Source organism: Lissotriton vulgaris, chromosome 2_1 (genome assembly GCF_964263255.1).
Source record: "Lissotriton vulgaris chromosome 2_1, aLisVul1.2, whole genome shotgun sequence".
Lineage (NCBI taxonomy): Eukaryota > Metazoa > Chordata > Amphibia > Caudata > Salamandridae > Lissotriton > Lissotriton vulgaris.
In genome coordinates, this window is record NC_141687.1 from 1,716,733,362 (window position 1) to 1,716,753,881 (window position 20,520).

General features: G+C 43.9%; 1 pseudogene; it reads right to left on the reverse strand.

Annotated features, from left to right (window-relative positions):
- Positions 1-18,451: 18,451 nt before the first annotated feature.
- Positions 18,452-19,597, reverse strand: LOC147733167 (uncharacterized; annotated as a pseudogene).
- Positions 19,598-20,520: the final 923 nt, after the last annotated feature.

Here is a 20,520-nt window from a genome sequence, read left to right on the forward strand (position 1 = left end):
CTCAGCCTGGAGAACTTCCCACCAAAAGGAGAAACTCCAAAGTGGTTTAAGATCCAACCGTGGGCAATAGCCCGACCAGGTTAATTTCTGACCGGCCGGCCGAGGTGTAAGTATTAGCAATCGAGAACGCTCGCAAAAATAGCAAGCGAAAGGAAAAAGGAGGAAAAGGTAAAAAGAGCTCAGCCCGTAGATAAACAGGATATTAAAGATACGCAGCATGCAGAAAGATCTTTTTTTGGCCAATAACTGTTTTATGTTTTGTTGTGAATATTTTTTTTGTATGTGATACGTGTCCTGTCTTCCTTCGTCTGAGTTTGTGTGCATGTACTGTATGGGTTTATGTCTCCCCTCTGTTCGCGTCTCTTTGTTACCTGACCCCTGCTGTTCTGTGTTGTGGTTGAGAAAAGAGAGTGCCTCCCACTTATATTTCAGAAAGCTCCTACTTATGAGCAACACATCCACTCGGATTAGATATGTTCTGTATATTTATTTATACCATGAATTCAAACATCAATTCAGAAAATTCTGTACATTTCATGTCAGACAAAGAACACCAAATAATTAGCTCAAATTTTGAAACATACAAAAAGAAAGAAAAAATCAAAGAAAAAATCACAAGTATATCTGCTGTACACAACAAAGCATGACATTAATTTTTAGAGAAGTTCACAAAAAATCAAAAAATGAGAACTACTTTTTACAGTAATGAACAAAGTCACAAATGAAAGGGGATGTCACGGTACATCAATTCATCAATTGTTGCACAACACTCGTTTTTCTAGGGTCGTGTTTGTTATATGGCTTGGATGCCTATTAGTTCTATCCCCTTTCTTGCCGACGCGTTTCGAACTTCGTACATCAGTTACGAGTTCTCTTCAGGGCCTTGTTATTACTATATGCCTGTGTGTAGAAAAGAAACGCTATTTAAAATCCAATCTTGGGTCTCATCTCCTAAGATCACTAAGAAAAACGAGTGTTGTGCAACAATTGATGAATTGATGTACCGTGACATCCCCTTTCATTTGTGACTTTGTTCATTACTGTAAAAAGTAGTTCTCATTTTTTGATTTTTTGTGAACTTCTCTAAAAATTAATGTCATGCTTTGTTGTGTACAGCAGATATACTTGTGATTTTTTCTTTGATTTTTTCTTTCTTTTTGTATGTTTCAAAATTTGAGCTAATTATTTGGTGTTCTTTGTCTGACATGAAATGTACAGAATTTTCTGAATTGATGTTTGAATTCATGGTATAAATAAATATACAGAACATATCTAATCCGAGTGGATGTGTTGCTCATAAGTAGGAGCTTTCTGAAATATAAGTGGGAGGCACTCTCTTTTCTCAACCACTATAGCTAAGGTCCAGCCTCTCCACTTGTTAAGGACCTAACTCCTTCACTCTAACAGTTCTGTGTTGTGAGCGCACTAAATGACCTATTCCCCTACACGTCTCTCTCTCTCTCTCTCCCTCTCTATCTAACTCTCTCTCTCTCTCTCTCTCTCTCTCCCTACATGTCATACGTGTACCGAATGGCTCGTTTAGGTTGCGGACGACTCTCACTCTCTATGAGAGTCCCCCTGTTCCATCTTCCTTTTTGTGGTAAAATTGTGCCCCGCTGGCACCAGTCTGATTGGATACTTATTGAACGCAAAGGTGTTCAGCGAAATTGACAGAAACCAAAACGATTGTAACTTGCCATATTGCTACCTCTCCTTTCTGCAAAATGAATGAACTCGAATTGGCTAAGAAAGAAAGGACAGGTAAGACGACTAAGGTCCCCTAATCTGGCCTTTTATAGGGGGACTATATGTCAACGGCACCCTATTTTTCAGTTCGTTAGAGACAAGCGCCAATGTCCAGGTTGACCCCCAATGCCCAGATTGCCCCACCCCTTTGCACTCAAGCGCGAATGCCCGAAGCGTCCCCGCCCCACCTGATTGACCCCAGCTGCTGTCCCCAATGTATAACTAATGACCATGACCAACTGTCGCCCCTCGAGAAAAACCTGTTTAACACTGTCCTTCGATGATTGCACCCCCGCTCTGCTTGAAAGAGTTAGCCAGCTCTAAAGGGAAATGTAAGACTGTTAAGGCTCGGGTTGGAAGGACGAGTCTCCCCTGAATGTTGCCAATTTTGGAGTTTTTGTTGAAATACGCAAGTAATAGGAGTCTGACCTCTGTCCATATGTGTCATGAATGAACGCCGATTAGACTTGGTGCGAACACAGTAGAAATATCCACATACTTACTTCATGGTAATAGACTTCTGACTATGACCAATGAGCATAACCCCCAGGTGCTAGGATTGCGAGTGGAATTCAAATGTAAAAATCTCTTCTCCTGCCAGTTCTCTAAAACTTGTTTTTACCCATTCAAAGATATACGATCATCGGAGGAGAAGGGTCGGACGTGGCGCACAGCCTGGCTGCAGATCATGAGACACATGCGACCTCGACCAAAGGTGGAGCCGCAGCGCAACAAGATACGGGACGAGGCAGCACTCTCAAACGCGGTAGACGAAAGGATGAAGGGCTGTCCTGAAGCTCTCTGTCCGCTAACCCACGTGTGCCTGAAGCCTACGGCCCCCTTTTCGAGCCCGATTGATGGGCCTGCTTGCTTGTTATCCTTTGCTCCCTTGGTCCCTTTGGTGTGTCCCAGGAAATCTGACCCCACTCCGCTCTCTCTCCCATCGACTATTGAACCACACACCCTCTTTTCCACGTGACTTTTTGCCAAAAGGAAGAACAGCATTTAGGTGGAAATGGGGTTATGCCACGGAAATATAGGTGCCGAGCATAAGGCGCCACTAAAAGGATTGGTTAGGGAACAGGACTGTGGTCTAACAGCAGAGTACTGACCACACCCTGCAACGCGTAAGGATAGATCCGAGCTGGACCTATAGCTCCACCGCCGGTGCTCAACAGCGCCAACAAAAGGACACGGACTAGAGCCTACCAGTGATGGCTCACTGCTAAAAAGACACTGTGACGAAGAGATCTTATTGGACTGAATTCCTCCCTCAACTACTTGGTCAAAATGTTCATTGGTCACATTTTTGAGAAAGTCAGAAGCATTTATGCTATGTAGTACGTTTGCAAATGCAATTTCCTATGTGCTGCATTCTGCCAATCGCATCAACTGTTCATGATTATATGCAATATGTTAGTATTTGCAGATGCTATTTCATCAACCACACTTGTTTATATGTACACCCATCAATTAGGAAATGAACTTTGTTATGTAAAAAGCGGCGACTATGGAAATTCACGAAATTGATGTACATAAGCGGCGTTCATTTGTCTTTTCCCATTCCCCTACCTGTGCGCACCATGAATGTCTTGAGACGTTGACCGCATCACATCGCCAGCAAAGGCCCATGCCCGCATGTACCTGACAGCCATTTTAGGCACCATGGCCTCTTTGCCCGCTCATTGAAATCCCCGGCTTCCCTCCTGCGCGCATTTTGAACACCCCCCCACTCTCAAATGACCCTCTTCCTCCGCGCACCCCGGCTGCCCCCTCTCTCACATGCACAAGTCCGCATGACCCTGTCCTTGGGAGTCACAGCCGCGCCTGACCAACACCTCCTTTCCTTTCATGAATAACCCCTCTGTTGGTAAACCCTCCCTCCGCGATTGACTGTCCACACAGGTCCGAGGCCATCGCCTAAGCCGGGAAATACTGTTTACTGCCCCTTATTGTATGGAGTCACTCCTCTTCAAAGGACCCACTATTGATCCTGGCCTCCCCACCCCCTGGGGTACGATCAGGCGCACACATCCAAAGAATCAGCGGAACACTCAGCTGCGTGATTGCCCCCTCCTCTTATCGGCAGGCTAAGGGCCTCTATTGTGGATGTATGTGGGGTGGGATTGACACGAAGGTTATGGGGCTGTCTTTCCCCTTGTTTCACAATGTCGTTATTGTAATAAGGAATGTTTTGAAAAGTATAAAAGGCGATGTCTCAGAGAACTTGTTAGAGCACCTCCCGAAAGACACTGTGTTTCGTGTCCGAAATGACAGGCTCTCCTCATGAGAAATAAAACTCTGTTCTTGTGATTCCTGCTGCCAGCGCCCGTCTCTTTATTTGGTAACTACTCAGAAAGGGAACTAAGAGGCGACTTGCGCCAGCAGCCCGGGCATCGATAGTAATATGGGCTCACTTTTTACAACTCAGGCAGCTTACAACCACCTGCTGGATGTGGGGCGAGAAGGATAGGCTATCATCCCACCTGACACCTAGGTTTTTTGCCTTTTGACTGGGCAGAGGTGCTGGACCCATCTCCGCAGGCCACCAAAACTCCGCCGGAGGAGGGGAGCCTTTTCCGAAGAAAATGACCTCAGTTTTTCCCGGATTTAGTTTTAGTTTATTTGCGTTCGGTACACAGTCAAAATATCAAGTATTAAATATCGACCTACCAAATTATCGTGTTTTAAATTTCGAAGGTGCAGAATATCGATGTCAAGAATATCGTTGGACAGAATATCGACCCTAAGGTAAGTAATATCGAAATTCTTTATATCGATGTAAGTAATATCGAAGTTAGTAATATCAATAGCATATATATCGATGTTACTAATTTCGATGACACTAATATGGATATTTGTATTATGTTTTTGTTTTTTATTATGAATGTGTTATATGTTTTACTTAAGTATTTAAAATAATTAATATTATATGTGTATACATTTTATATATTAATAAATTTATTTATAAGCAAATTATATGTTTTAGTACCGGAGCGGGTTGTGGGTTTATAGGGGAATAGGGTGGGAAGTAATTTGATTATGTTAAATTGATTATTAATTAGTAGGATTTATTAATAAATTGTAATTAATTGGTAATTATTTTTAATTAATTGGAAATTAATTTTAATTAATTGATTAATTGATCAATATGTTCTGTAGCGGGATATGGGTTTATAGGGAAATAGGGTGAGAATTAATATAATTAGGTTAAATTATTAGTAATTAGTAGTTATTATTAATTAATTTTAAATAATTGGTAATTACATTTAATTAATTGGTAATTCATTTTAATTAATTGATTAATTGATAAATATGTTCTGTAGTGGGTTGTGGGTTTATAGGGGAATAGGGTGGGAAGTGATTTAATTATGTTAAATTAACAATTAATTAGCAGTTATTAATAAATAATTTTAAATAATTGGTAAATACATTTAATTAATTGGTATTTCATTTTAATAAATTGATTAATTGATATATATGTTCTGCAGCGGGTTGTGGGTTTATGGGGGAATAGGGTGGGAAGTTATTTAATTATGTTTAATTAATTAGTAGGAATTATAAATTAATTTTAATTAATTGGTAATTAATTTTAATTAATTGGTAGTTTATTTTAATTGATTGGTAAATAATTTTAATTAATTCATAAATAGATAAATGTGTTCTGTTGTGGGTAGTGGGTTTATAGGGGAATATGGTGGGAAGTAATGTAAATGTAATTAAGTAATAATGTTTATAAATTCATTGTTTTGTTAATAATATAATTGTTAATTAATTATTAATTGGTAATAAATATTATAAAATGGTATTTTTTAATATTTATTTTTGTTTAAATATATTTAGCTAATCATGTTTTTTATAATTATGTATAGGTATTGTATATGGTTTATATTTATTTAATAGTTTATATTTTTATTATTAAAAAAAGCTTTTATTTATAAGTATGTTACTTTAACCCCTACGCTATCCAATACTTTCTCTACTGTTGCACTCTCTGGAGTTGGAATAATAATTGTTACCCTTACGCTATCCAACACTTTCCCTACTGTTGCACTCTCTGGAGTGGGAATAGTATTTGTTACCCCTACGCTATCCAACGCTTTCCCTACTGTTGCACTCTCTGGAGTGGGAATAGTAATTTTTACCCCTACCCTATCCAACCCTTTCCCTACTGTTGCACTCTCTGGAGTGGGAATAGTAATTTTTACTCCTACGCTATCCAACGCTTTCCCTACGTTGCACTCTCTGGAGTGGGAATAGTAATTTTTACCCATACGCTATCCAAAGCTTTCCCTACTGTTGCACTCTCTGGAGTGGGAATAGTAATTTTTACCCCTACGCTATCCAACGCTTTCCCTACTGTTGCACTCTCTGGAGTGGGAATAGTAATTTTTACTCCTACGCTATCCAACGCTTTCCCTACTGTTGCACTCTGTGGAGTGGGAATAGTAATTTTTACTCCTACGCTATCCAACGCTTTCCCTACTGTTGCACTCTCTGGAGTGGGAATAGTAATTTTTACCCCTATGCTATCCAACGCTTTCCCTACTGTTGCACTCTCTGGAGTGGGAATAGTAATTTTTACTCCTACGCTATCCAACGCTTTTCCTACTGTTGCACTCTCTGGAGTGGGAATAGTAATTTTTACTCCTACGCTATCCAACGCTTTCCCTACTGTTGCACTCTCTGGAGTGGGAATAGTAATTTTTACTCCTACGCTATCCAACGCTTTCCCTACTGTTGCACTCTCTGGAGTGGGAATAGTAATTTATACTCCTACACTATCCAACGCTTTCCCTACTGTTGCACTCTCTGGAGTGGGAATAGTAATTTATACTCCTACGCTATCCAACGCTTTCTGTACTGTTGCACTCTCTGGAGTGGGAATAGTAATTTTTACCCCTACGCTATCCAAAGCTTTCCCTACTGTTGCACTCTCTGGAGTGGGAATAGTAATTTTTACCCCTACGCTTTCCAACGCTTTCCCTACTGTTGCACTCTCTGGAGTGGGAATAGTAATTTTTACTCCTACGCTATCCAACGCTTTCCCTACTGATGCACTCTCTGGAGTGGGAATAGTAATTTTTACTCCTACGCTATCCAACGCTTTCCCTACTGTTGCACTCTCTGGAGTGGGAATAGTAATTTTTACCCCTACGCTATCCAACGCTTTCCCTACTGTTGCACTCTCTGGAGTGTGAATAGTAATTTTTACTCCTACGCTATCCAACGCTTTCCCTACTGTTGCACTCTCTGGAGTGGGAATAGTAATTTTTACCCCTACGCTATCCAAAGCTTTCCCTACTGTTGCACTCTCTGGAGTGGGAATAGTAATTTTTACCCCTACGCTACACAACGCTTTCCCTACTGTTGCACTCTCTGGAGTGGGAATAGTAATTTTTACCCTTACGCTATCCAACGTTTTATATAATTAATTGTAAAAATATTAAAAGTATATTTAATTTTTTATATTTTTTACATTTTATTTATGTTATTGTTTTATGTTTGTAAATGTATTTGTAATTTAGAATATATTTTATTAATTTATAAATTAGTAAAATAATTATTACAACTTATTGTTCAGTACATATATATTACAGATTTACTGTATATATTTAATTAATGTATTATTATTATATATGTATTATTTATTAATTTTAAACATTATTAGATACTTTTAACTATGTAGATTTTATTTATTAGTGTTATATACTTTATTTTACATTTATATTTTAAAAGTAAAAAAACGATATTTTTAACATCGATATTTTTAACATCTATATTATTTTTTCGATATTTTTGTACTTACCATGTTGTAGATAGGATGTCGATATTCTTGCCCTCGATATTTTTGACTCGATATTCCTGTAGGTCGATATTTTGGAGGTCGAAATTTTGTCAGTGATCCATTTGTGTTCATCCAGCTTGCCACATCGCAAAGGCAACCCTTGAAACTCGCAAAGGCTTCCTCCGACACCTCCGAGTACGGGAAAACCAGTTGGGTGTCGTCCGCATATGAAATTGCGGAGACCCCCCAATTGGCAATTAGTGTAAACAGCGGTGCTAGATAGATATTAAATAGGAGCGGGCTGAGTGCCGAACCCTGAGGAACTCCGCAACTTAGCTTCCTCGGCCTTGAGGAGACAGCACCCAGTGTCACTTTATGAGTTCTATTGGACAGATACGAATGTAGCCACCCAAGCGCCTGATCCTGTAGACCGATCTCCGTCAGCCGCTGAAGTAGCCTTTGTTGGAGGGTTGCCCTGAACTTCTCAATTTTTTCTTTAGGTAACCTGAAACAACCCTCGACGGAGTCCAATTCAATGCCCAAGAATTCTAGGCATGTCGATGGCCCCATCGTTTTTCCCGGTGTGAGCGGGACCCCAAAAGTACGCATGAGCACGCAAAACTCACGCAATGCCCACGCGTACTCCTGTGAGCCCGCCACACCCAGGAAAAGAAAGTCGTCGAGGTAGTGCATCACATACTGGTGGCCCGTAGATTGTCTCAGAACCCACTCCAGGAAAGAGCTAAATGCTTCAAAGTAAGCACATGAAATGGAGCAAACCATGGGCATACACATGTCCATATAATATTTGCCTTCGAAGGAAAAACCTAGCAGGTGTTGGTCTGCTGGATGCACTGGCAGTAGTCTGAATGCTGACTCAATGTCTGATTTTGCCATCAGTGCCCCGGGACCCAAGACTCTCAACATCTCTACTTCTTGGTCAAAAGACACGTATTTCACACTACAAACGGTCTCATCTATCGCATCATTCAATGATAAGCCCTTGGGTGCTGACAGATTGTGTATGAGTCTGAATTCGCCCTCTTCTTTCTTCCGGACCACTCCCAGGGGTGAGCAGACAAAATTTGGTACAGGGATGTCAGGAAAAGGACCCGCTACTCTACCTAGACGCAATTCCTTCTCTATTTTGTTTGCTACCACCCCGGGATTGTGCTTAACTGACAACTGGTTCCTACACTGCGTGGGTATAACCCCCAGCTGGAATCCGGAAACCGTGTGTGAAACCTTCTTGGAGCATCCTTGCAGAAATATGATTTGGGTATCTATTGAGCCAAGGAATTATAGCAGCCACGACAATAGGTGAGTGCGCAACCTGGGAGTATTCTCCGCTATTCTGGTTTCCTTCTCCCTCTGTTACCTGAGGCACCACCCTTTGACCGGCATGCCGTTTCTGGGTGGGAAGGGTGGCCGCATATGTAACACGCGTGCCTGAATTTGCACGTGCCCGGTGCCCTGGTGCAAGTTCGCCTATTAAAATCCCAGCACACTCCTTTCCCACCTGTATTACCTCTGGCCTTGTTGGCCACTTCCCCACCTTGCGCCGACCGAAAGGGCTGCTGAAAGGGCTGTTGAGGCTTGGGCGAATAACCTCTGTTCCCGCTAGTGCTAGCGCCTGCAGGTTGCCCCCTTTCAAACTTAGAGTGCCAGGAAATTGAGTCAACTTTGTCCCAGGCTAACGATCTGTTAAACTCCTTAGCTTTCCTGAAAGCTATGTCGTATTCTTTCCATGAATCACCCCCATGATTCTCATTGAACATTGTAATCCTACTCTGATAGCAAGCCATCTCCGCCTGCATACCTGGGGAACGTTTGGCGGTAACCGCCATAAACACAGAGAAAGCCCTGATCCAGTTGATGAGCGTCTCCTGTACCCTGAATTTGTACAACTGAGACCGCCATTCACTAGGCAACATCATCTCCTTCTGTGATTTGGCATATTCCCACTCCCTGTTGTCAATCAGAAATGAGAAAATATTTATATATTTATCTGCCCAAATCAATTCACACTCTGAGAAACGTGTTGCGCCAAATTCTCCCCCATGGAGGGAATCGCGCCTTCGCCCAGTACCGGCAGGGCCACCTCCTTACCACTTTCTGCGGATTGCGTTGGTTCAACGGTCTTGACTGTGCCCTCATTGCTCACTGGACCTGTTTGGGGAGAAATTGGTGTGCTCGGCATGCTACGTTCGCCCCTGGCCACCAAGATTTGTGCAACCATTCTTTGTGCTTCTGCCGTGGGATCAGCTGCGGGCGGTAACATTCCCCCAGTCCCCAACCATGGAAGCACTGCCGCTATCTGCGCTGCTAATTCTGGGGGTACCTGACCCGCCACCGGTGATGGGCTTGCTGGAATTACCTGTGGGACAACTACAGGGACTGGGTTAATGGGTGGCATGACTGGTGCTATCGGCACCCTTACCGGGATTTGCGGTGCGGGCGTGGGCGACCCAGGTGCAGCAGGCACTCCACTCGGGACTGGCCCGGTGACCCCCCTCCTACAAAGGGCTTGGGGGGGCGACTACAACCCTTCTTAGCTCTACTACGTTTCGGTGGTGTCTCGGTCTCAGTGGCACTATGTTCCGCTTGGGCCTTCCCGTTGGCCCTGCCTGTGCCGCAACCCTCGCACCCAATTCAGCGACAGTCTTACCCAATTTGTCCACCTTCCCCAATCTCTTGTCCATTGCTGACATTCTGCGCATCATAGTTTGAAACATTAGCTCCATGCGCGAACTCCCTGCCCCCCGTCTGGCAGACATTCCTACTGTTCTCAAACCTACACTGCACAATGCGTTACTTATTGGCACACTGTGCCCTGTACCTGTTAAAATTGGAGGCTCACAGGCTGGCGGTAAGCACCACGCAACTATGACCGCACACCCCAGCTAGCCTGGAATGTTTTGGCGAGCGAACTCTAGCCCCGCGGCCCGCCAGAAGCAGTGAAATGCAGGCCTGCCCGTGTCCTCGGATTCCGCCATCCACAGCGAGCTCCTCGGCTAATCGGTCAGCAGCAGCCCTTGTGCTTGAGCCTATGATGAAAGGAATGTTACAACCTATTCTTAGCTAAACCACACAGCCAATTCCTTTGTAAATAGCACACCACTGCTAAAAAATTAAAAGTTTTTGTAAAGGGGAGGGGGTCACTAAAATACTGGCAAACTGTCTGTATGTTGTTAAAAAACGCACTCCCACAGACCACTTTATCACTTATTGGCAATTGTCCTTACCTTACCAGGCTCACAAGTGTTCCTTTAAAGTATTCCTTTCAATGGGCAATATCACATATATGGTGTATCCCCAATGTCAATCTTTACCAATGTTCAGCGCTGCCCCCTAAGAAATATCAAGCAGTTTACACCAAATGTATACTTCCACTGGGTAAGTGAGCAGTCCTATATTTATAAAATCCCCTTTGGTCTCCAGCGCTGTCTCCTAGAGAATAACAGGCAGTTTACAACCCAATTTCTACTTCCCCTGGGTAAATGAGCAATCGTATGTTTATAGAGAACCTCTCTTTGTCTCCCATCCAGTTGCTACCATAACCGACCCTGCTTCGCACCGCTTTTGGTCGGGTCTGTGCAGAGTCTCCCGCACGCTCGAGCCGCTCCTCGCTCTCCCGCTGCCCCAAGCCCGCACACTACCTCGTGAAATTAGAATCCCCTGACCGGCCTGATCCCGTGTGATCGACCTCGTCCACAACGGCTGCGTCCTCGCTGTCCCGATGTGCCGATGCTAATCGCAGATGGTTGGGCCCCCTCCTCGATACGAGACGTACACCAGGCGTCTCTGCTCCACAAAAACCGCACCGACGGCCGAATCCAACTGCACCTAAAAAATACAATAGATAAAATTACAAGCCCCCACAGCGGGGCGAGGAGCGAGCCTGAGAAGCGCGGGCACAAAGAGGATGCTTCCCGCGCTCCCCAGGCTCTTAAACCCCCCCTCGCCTTGGTCCCGCCCCCTTGACCCGGAAGTGCTCAAACGGCTTCCGGGTCAATGGTGGGACCCATCGACCAATCAGGGCGGGTGAGGGGGGGGCCGGGCCCAGCCATGTGTGTGGGGGCCGAGCGGCCCCCCCTTTCCTTTCGCGATGATTGCACAATGCGGACAAATACCCTGCACTGAAAATCACTGCAAACGGCATTTATCTAACATACTCCGCTGCTTCCAGAGCTCCATGTAGCGTGGTGGAGGTTTTTTGGCACTTTGCGGAGTTCCCCATAGAGGTATTCCGCCCATGCTTACCACATAGGCCCATGTCATCAGGATACCATGTTTCCAGTGTGGGGCTTTTCTGTTGCAATTAAGGAATGTTTGTCAAATTGACCCAGTGGATGACACTTAGGACGCTGCGGCACCACCAAGCATATTACGAGTTTTTTTCACTACCAGCAGTCTCATGGCAGTACTCATGCCATGAAACTGCTGGCGGTGATGAAATAAAGGTCACCCCCTTTCCTGTACAACATGGACTTTGCAGTCCATGCCGTGCAGGAAATGGCTTTAGCATTCCCATTACAGTGCCTTTTTAATAGGCATCACTGTGGGAACACCAAAGGACCACCCACCAGACCACTAGATTACTCGTAATCTGGCAGGGGTCCGTGGTCTAGTTTGGCGGTCCAGGATAGGGGCGCTGGCATGCAGCCCGCTCCAAGGTAGCCAAACTCGTAATCAGACCCTAAGACTCACAGAGATAAACTGGATGTCAATGACTGGACTTGAAGAACCGGGTTTTAGAACCCAGCGGCGCCAGGGACACGCCCATAGTCTTCGGGTTCTCCTGTCTTGGTAAACAGAGACACAGAATACTTCTAGGTGGCGTCAGAGATCAAATTTATCAGCTGCAGCTAGTAACAGTAATCCCAGCAATACAACACGGAGAACAACTCAAGAAACTGTTCAATTTTCGTAGAGCAAGACATCCGTATTTATCCACCTTTTTCTCATTATGAATGCACACCTACTGCGACAAATTCTAACGAATCAAATACATTTTCCCATGCTTCGTCATATCATAAAAAGCTCACTTTACATTGTACAAACCCACAAGTTAATTATTAGGAATGTCCTAAATTCAATTTCCACGAGCCGGACAAACCCATAATTGAAAGCACTACCTATGTAACGAGAAGACATAAAGAATGAAGTAATTCAGATATTGAGTAAGATAAGATATGTGCAAGCGAACTAAAAGTTAACGATATCCTGAACAGTGATTGCAATTTCAGACAACGATCAGCCAGGGAAATTGGCCTCGCAAAGGGTCAGTTTCAGGTGACGAGGTCAGCTTCTTTGCAGTCCACTCTCAAGTCAGAAAAGGCCTAGTTAATATGTACATGAACAACGAAGCCCATGCAACTTTGTTCGTTTAGTTACCTCCACGGCCTACGTGAGGGCAACACAAAATGGCATCTTTGGAGAACGTAAACAAAATGGAGTCGGGTTTGGAAATCACGGAACCTCAGACCCTCTTTTGCCATTATATAGGCAATGACCTAAACTCACGTCAATCTGAATCCAAGTCTATGTCAATTCTCATCAGATCATCAAGGTGTTGCTGTAACATCATCCTATTCTCCTTAACTTCTCTCGAAACAGGTCTCACACAGATTGTAGCACAAAGACTACAAATGGCGGGACCACACTGGATGCATAAGTAACACGAGAAAAGGATAGCTAATGCCATACCAAGGAACATCAGAACCTTCCATCCCCATTGGGACAACAATTCCCAAATCCATCCTGTCAATGACCAGTCCCCTTTGTCTACATGTAGAGACTCAGCGGACTTACGTAACCTAAAGATGGCTTGGTACACTGTTGGGGAATTATCTGGTATGAAAACGCAGCAACTAGATCCGATCAATTTACATACCCCACCTCTATCTGCGAGTATGATGTCTAAAACCATACGATTTTGTAACGTCATAAGACGATCCGCCTGAAGCTCCGCTGTAATATTGCTTAGGGCACCAGCAGTCTCATTAATAGTGGCCTCGACCACTCTCGTAAGCTGATGAATATTCCTACTATTGGCCATAGGACCCCAAAAGGGCACAAAACCCTTAAAGAAGTCTCCAGCTTCTCGTGCGACAGTATCTTCTGCATCAATGACACCTCTACCATATCTTGTCTTATGGTAATCAAAAACAGCAGTGTATGTAGGGGGAAGCAAAAATGCCACATAACATGTGCCTGAAAAATCAAATGGCAACAACGTGTATGCTCTGTCGTGACAAACAAAATACGTGCCTTTAGCTGGCACAAATGGTGGAGAATTCTGGGACGTATAGACATAAGTGTGCACACACATACTCTTACCAAGCTGAGCTCTCGGATTCTGACCATTACCTTGCAGACAGAAATGACCTGGGTGGGGTACAATCCAAATAGGGGTAGACCTTTTTCGTCTCTCCTTCTCTGTCAGACTAATGCTATACTCTGTCTTGTTCCAACCAACATATGCTCATACCTCATCCTTCGGGAAAGCATTGCATGCATCGATATTTCTGATCACATCTACTATTCCCCGAATCAAGGCATTATTACTCGCATTATCTTTGACGGAACGTACAGGTGATGCTTCATTCGCATAAATAAACATCGACTGGAGCGCCCAAACTGACCCATTAGGCGAAAAGGGCAAAACCAAATAAGGCATTCCTTTATCTGTCGTATGTGGCATAAGACCACATACCCAGCAGTTCGTAGTATTTACAACTAGCTGGTGCAGATGTAATAACTGTATAAATGAGTTGTTAACAAATTCTGATCTTCGTGTCTGTTCATGTTCAGGCAAAGTATGAAACTCAAGTGGAGAATCAGTAAAGGAAGAAAGAGTAGGTTGGGACGTAGACGTAGGCATATGTTGTATGGCATAGAAAATCCAACCCACACAACCCAGCATAATATTCAGAAGCATTAAGAAACACAATATTAAAAAACATTTGCTATGGACCAATATATACATTTTCATTTTGAAACCGTTTTCCTCAACACTCTTATCAGACCCAAAAGACTCCATCCTCTAACCTGCTGCTCACGGCTATTACCTTCTTCACTTAAGTGTGCGTCAAGATCGTACTAATGACCATGAACCAGAGACCTTTCGTCAATTCGCGGCTCTCCCCTTAACAACTTCCTATTGTGACACTGCAGCTGAGTCCGGATGGTGACTCGAAGAAGGAAAAAGGAAAAAAAAAGTCTCTTGTTCTCAAAAGGTGTAACTCACATAAAAAAAATGTTGCTTTATTAGTCCTTTTGTTTATCCTTTCTTGGTCTCAAATTGTAACGTTCTTTGCCAGGCACAGTCTGGTCTTGAAACAGGGCTTCTGGATCCGTCATATCAAGTCTCAGTTCAGGAGGCACAGCAGCTTGTAAGATGTTGTCATCTGCACGTTCTGATTGAGTCCATTCCAAATGTGCATCACTAAAAGGCACGAATCTAGGAGTTTGTTTACATACAGAATCGCCAATACCTCCCCTCACCCACTTATCATACGGTAAGGGTAGCGGGACTAGCTTACAGTGGGTGGCATGCACCCAATTCTTTTTACCAGCTACTCTATCAGCAGTCCGAGTTACTAACAAGACTAAATGCGGTCCAGTCCACCTCGGCTCCAAATTTTTCGATCGCTGGAAATTCTTTAGCAGAACATAGTGGCCGGGTTGGATCTTGTGACCTGGATCCGCAGACGCTGCCGGCAAACTGTCATAGACCTGTTGGTGGAGAACACGTAATTTAGCAGTCAAGTCATGTAAATAATCCACCAACATAGGGTACTCGATGTCACTGTACTTCTTGGGCCGGGGGACACCCAAACATTGGCTGGACGACCAAACACAATTTCATAGGGACTAAGTCCCACACGAGAATGTACTGTCGTCCTTGTTGACAAAAGAGCCAATGGCAAGGCATCTGGCCATGTAAGATCAGTGCTCGCTTTTATCTTAGCCAGTTTCAGCTTCAAAGTGCCATTGTAGCACTCGACAAGTCCAGCTGACTGGGGGTGATTTGCAGCGTAAAACTTCTGATGGATAGGCCTCTATCCATCTGGAAAAGGCACAAACAACCACAAGGACATACTTCAAATTGTTGCATCTCTCCATGTGAATGTAATCTAACTGTATCACCTCAAACGGATACGTTGGAGGAGCAAAATGACCAGCTGGAGTTGGAGTTCCCTTTCCAGGATTGTACATCAGACAAATCATGCAATGCTTCACCACATTCTCAGCACATTTAGGAATTCAAGCATTCTGCCATACTGGAGCCAACAACTTGCATATTCCTTTCGAACTTATGTGAGCCATTCCATGAGCCATTGTAACCACTGGGAGCACATACGCATCAGGTAACAACCATCGCTGGTGCTCCGACAACTCAACCCAACAACCTGTTGAATCCAACATACCCGTACTTTCTCTCTACCTACTCACTTCCTTCTCAGTAGCTTCAGCCTGAATCAACTTCACACTTTCTATTGTGTCTTCACACATTCCACTTTCCACAACCCATCTTGCAGGGCCTGCAACATACATTCGACTCGTCATATTCCTTGCTGTCTCTTTCGCAACTTCATCTGCAAACGCATTTCCTTGACCCACATCGTCCACAACCTTTTTATGCGCGCTGCACTTCACAATTGCAATCTGCTTTGGCAACGTAAGTGACTCAAGAAGTTCATTCACCAGTTGCCCATGCTGTATTTTCGTACCATGAGAGGTCAAAAATCCTCTCTCTCTCCACAAGCGTCCAAAACTATGGGCAACACCAAACGCATACTAGCTATCGGTGTAAACATTCACTCGTTTTCCTTCTGACAACACACACGCTCTTGTCAATGCTATTAGCTCTGCTGCTTGAGCTGAATTCTGTGCAATGCGTGCTGTTTCAACAACTGTATGTAAAGTTGTGACAGCATATGCTGCAGTCGTTTCTCCATTCAGAAGCTTAAAGCATGAACCATCTACCCATAGGGTACCATCAACATCCGAAAGAGGAGTATCCTTCAAGTCAACTCTAGCCTTTGTTTCTTCCTCTGTCCGAAGAAAACAATCATGCTGTTCCTGAACATCTGTCTCTACAGAAATCGGCAACAACGTAGCTGGATTCAACACATTGCATCTTTTGATGTGTACATGGCTAGCCAAAAGCGTCAACTCGTAACCTGACAAACGAGCGCTAGTAAGGTGCTGGGTCTTGGTCCTATTCAATAAGGTATCCACTGCATGTGGGACCATCACAATAAATGTATTATCCAATACCAAACCGGCAGACTGTCGGATAGAAACAGCAGCGGCCGCTGTAGCTCTCAAACAACTCGGCAACGCTCTAGCTACCGGAACTAACGTCGATGAAAAATACGCACATGGACGCTGCTTATCGCCAAATTGCTGTGTCAGAACTGACAATGCACAACCTTCTCTCTCATGGACATACAATGTAAAAGGTTTACTGTAGTCCGGAGTACCCAACACCGGAGCAGAACACAATGCGTCACGTAATTCAGAAAAACATTTCTGACATTCATCAGACCAAGGGAGAGGATGCGGAGTATCTTTAAGAGTCAATGCCAACAAAGGTTTTGCTAGCAAGAAAAAATTGGGGATCCATTGCCTACAATATGAAGTGATACCTAAAAATGCACGCACTTCTCTCTGCGTGGATGGCACACTCCTTTGCGCAATCGCTTGAATTCGTTCTGGGGTCAATCGCCGTCCCTCCTTCGAAAAAAGATGACCTAAGTAGGTCACTTCTTGGCGGCAATACTGTAACTTAGAAGGAGACACTTTATGGTGAAGGTCAGACAAATGTCGTAACAAAGAAAGAGTAACTTCTTTACAAATCTTTTCATCATCAGCAGCAATCAGTAAATCGTCAACATATGGATAAGAGTTGCACCAGAAGGTAACACAAAATTATCAAGCTGAGTTTTCAACGCCGGACTATAGATTGAGGGAATTTCACAATAACCTTGAGGAGCTCTCTTAAACCGGAAGCTTCGGCCTCCGAAAAGAAAAGCCAAAAATATCTCTGCTTTCCTCAGCAATCGGAATACTGAAGAAAGCATTCTTTAAATCAATAACCGAAAACCAGGCAGCTGAAGCAGGAATCAGAGTCAACAAAGCAGTGATATCCGGAACAACAGGAAACTGTGGTACGACAATTTTGTTGACCTCTCGAAGGTCGATCACAAACCTGTACACAGGTGGCTGAGAAGCATCAGTACGCTCTCGGAAAGGCAAAACAGGACTGTTACACATGTTACCTCTCGTTTCTTCAACCACACCCTTCTCAACCAAATCATAAATGATCGCTAAAAGAGCTCTCTCGCCATCACTCGAGATCTTATACTGCGGAATACGAGGTAGCCTAGCATTCGACTTGAGAGTAACAACATAGGGTGAAATCTGCAAGAGACCAACATCATTGGGACCTGTAGCCCAGAATGTATCAGGAAGAGAACGCAATTCCAGTGGAAGACAATCTTTGGACAAATACATTGGAGAAATCACTTTCTTACCCACCGTAAGATGTACTTCTTCAGGAGAGCAATGCAATGTCGCATACAATCTTTTCAGCAAGTCCAAACCCAACAGATTCTCACCACAACCAGTCGTTAAAATAAGAGGAGCTTCCAATTCACAAGGACCGATAGAAAGAGGCAAAGGACTAGAAACCGGATTACGAACTGGGGCGCCAGAAAATCCTACTGAAACATTGGTCAAACCAGACAAAGGTGCGCCAGGAAGTTTAGAGTGCATAATAGAACTCTTTGTCGCACCAGTATCCAAAAGAAAAGGGTCTGCCACACCTAATGTAACCACTTTAAGATAGGGTCCACTCTGGTCTACTGGAACTGACACTACTCCCTCTCTTTGCCCATGGCTGTCCTAGCAATCATTATAACCAGCACTCTCGCTTTCAACACAGTAGTCCTCAGCATAGTACTGAGAAGACTGAACATTCGAAACATTCTGTCTGTCATAACAATTCGCAGGATTCTGAAGGGGAAAGGAACGCTCATTCTGAGGAAACACACCACGTCCCCTACCCCTAAAAGCTTGTTGGAAACTACCACGACCTCTCTGATCAGATACACCATTCGCACGCTGTAGCAGAATCGGACAACTATGCTTAAAGTGACCTTCTTCTCTGCAATAAGCACACTGATTAGGGCCTGGCAAAAATCGTGGAACAAAATACTCTGGTTTCTGTAACAATCTCTGAAACTGTGGGGGTTGCTGATTCTGAGGCTGGTTCATACGAGGCGGATAAGCTTGCTGCAAAAGAACTTTTGTCTTTAATTATTTAGTCTTCCTCTCTACTTTATCCTTCTCATCTTTATCCCTATTCTCGTAATATTGTGCAGTAGCCAAGATCTGGGCCGACGAAGAAACAGCCCATGAACTCTCAGAATCTTTCAACTTATTAGAAAGTTCGGGAAGTAAATTAAAAACAAATTTGTCCACGAACAACCTTTGACCACCTTCGGTGCTCATATCCTGACCACTATGATCGATAAACGTTTCCTCAAACCTAGTGAAGAAATCAGACACACTTTCATCTTTCTTTTGTTTGCATGCTGCTAACTTATCCCAATTCACTCGTAAAGCAGGCATCATAGTTTTCATCAAATTAATAATTCTACCAGGTAATTCTGCAACTAAAGGTTAAGGTTTGGCACCTCCTACCTGCCGACCATCTGCAGCAACGATATTAGCCCACGTATCTCCTAATTCTTGCGCATGATTCTCATGACGAATCTTCGCCCACAAAGGTTGAGGGACTACATTACCCATCAACATATCTATATCAGCTAAATTCATAATACACGCTTCAACTGTCTGAGACAACTCTTTGTAATAACCAGCAGGAATTTTACGGGGGTCAGGTAAAGTCTGCTTAAGAGCTAAGACTTCTGCTCTTTTCCAAGGGACATGTACCCATACTCGCTGAAAATGAGCTGGCTCAGCTTGAATACCCAAATTTACATTAGCCTGAACTGCCTCTCTCCATACAGGGGGAACCTCTCTCATGGGATACTGCTTCACTTTCCTCCTAACAAAGGAATCAGGTTCGTACAATGTCTGAGGCGGTAGCCTAGACCTGAAGACAAGTATCGTCTCTACAGCGTCTGTAACATCGGACTCCACTATCGTCCCTTGAGCAAAATCTGACTGGACATCAAGCACTTCTTGTGGAATCGGACCCAACTCATTATTTTCCCATTACTGACGGAGAAAAGTACACATCATATCAAATACATACCTTTGCTTTGGTGGTTCCCACTGAAAGAAAACATCCATAATCGCTTGGAAATTATAACTCGAAGCATTTAAAACCCATCTTCAAGCCAAAAGATCCAACACTGCCCGCTCTTCAGGACTAGGAAACTGACTACGACTCTGTCTACGTTCTAAAACAGGGGTCATATTCAATGACCCAAAGAGTGGAGACAAGAGATTAACAACAGTCTCAGTCATTCGTTTTCGAGCAGAAGGAGAAGAAGTAGCCATAAGTACAGGAGAAAGAGTACTTTGAGGCAAAAGAGGCGTAGGAACAAGAGGAGCAAGAGTCGAAGATACAGAAGTAGAAGGCAAAGGAGTTTGAGGCAAAGCTGGTAGCAAAGTCGGCGTCCCTGGAGGGGGTTGCACCGTAGGAGGGAGAACCATCTGTGCAGCAACGGGTGGCTGAATAACAGCAGGAGGCTGAACAGCAAGAGGTGCAACAACCGGGGGTAATGGAGGCGCAGTAGCACCCTGCACATAAGGAGGTGGTAATCTCAGTAAATGAGAAATCAAAGGATCTTTTTCAGGGTCTTCATTTACTTTTGAAAGAGAAGGCGGCATAGCCGGATAACATTTATCGATAGCCATGCAACGCTGTCTATCTAAGACTTCACTCGCACGCTCTTCCCCATCTTCCTTAAACTGCCTAGCAGCTTGTAGCACTGACATAT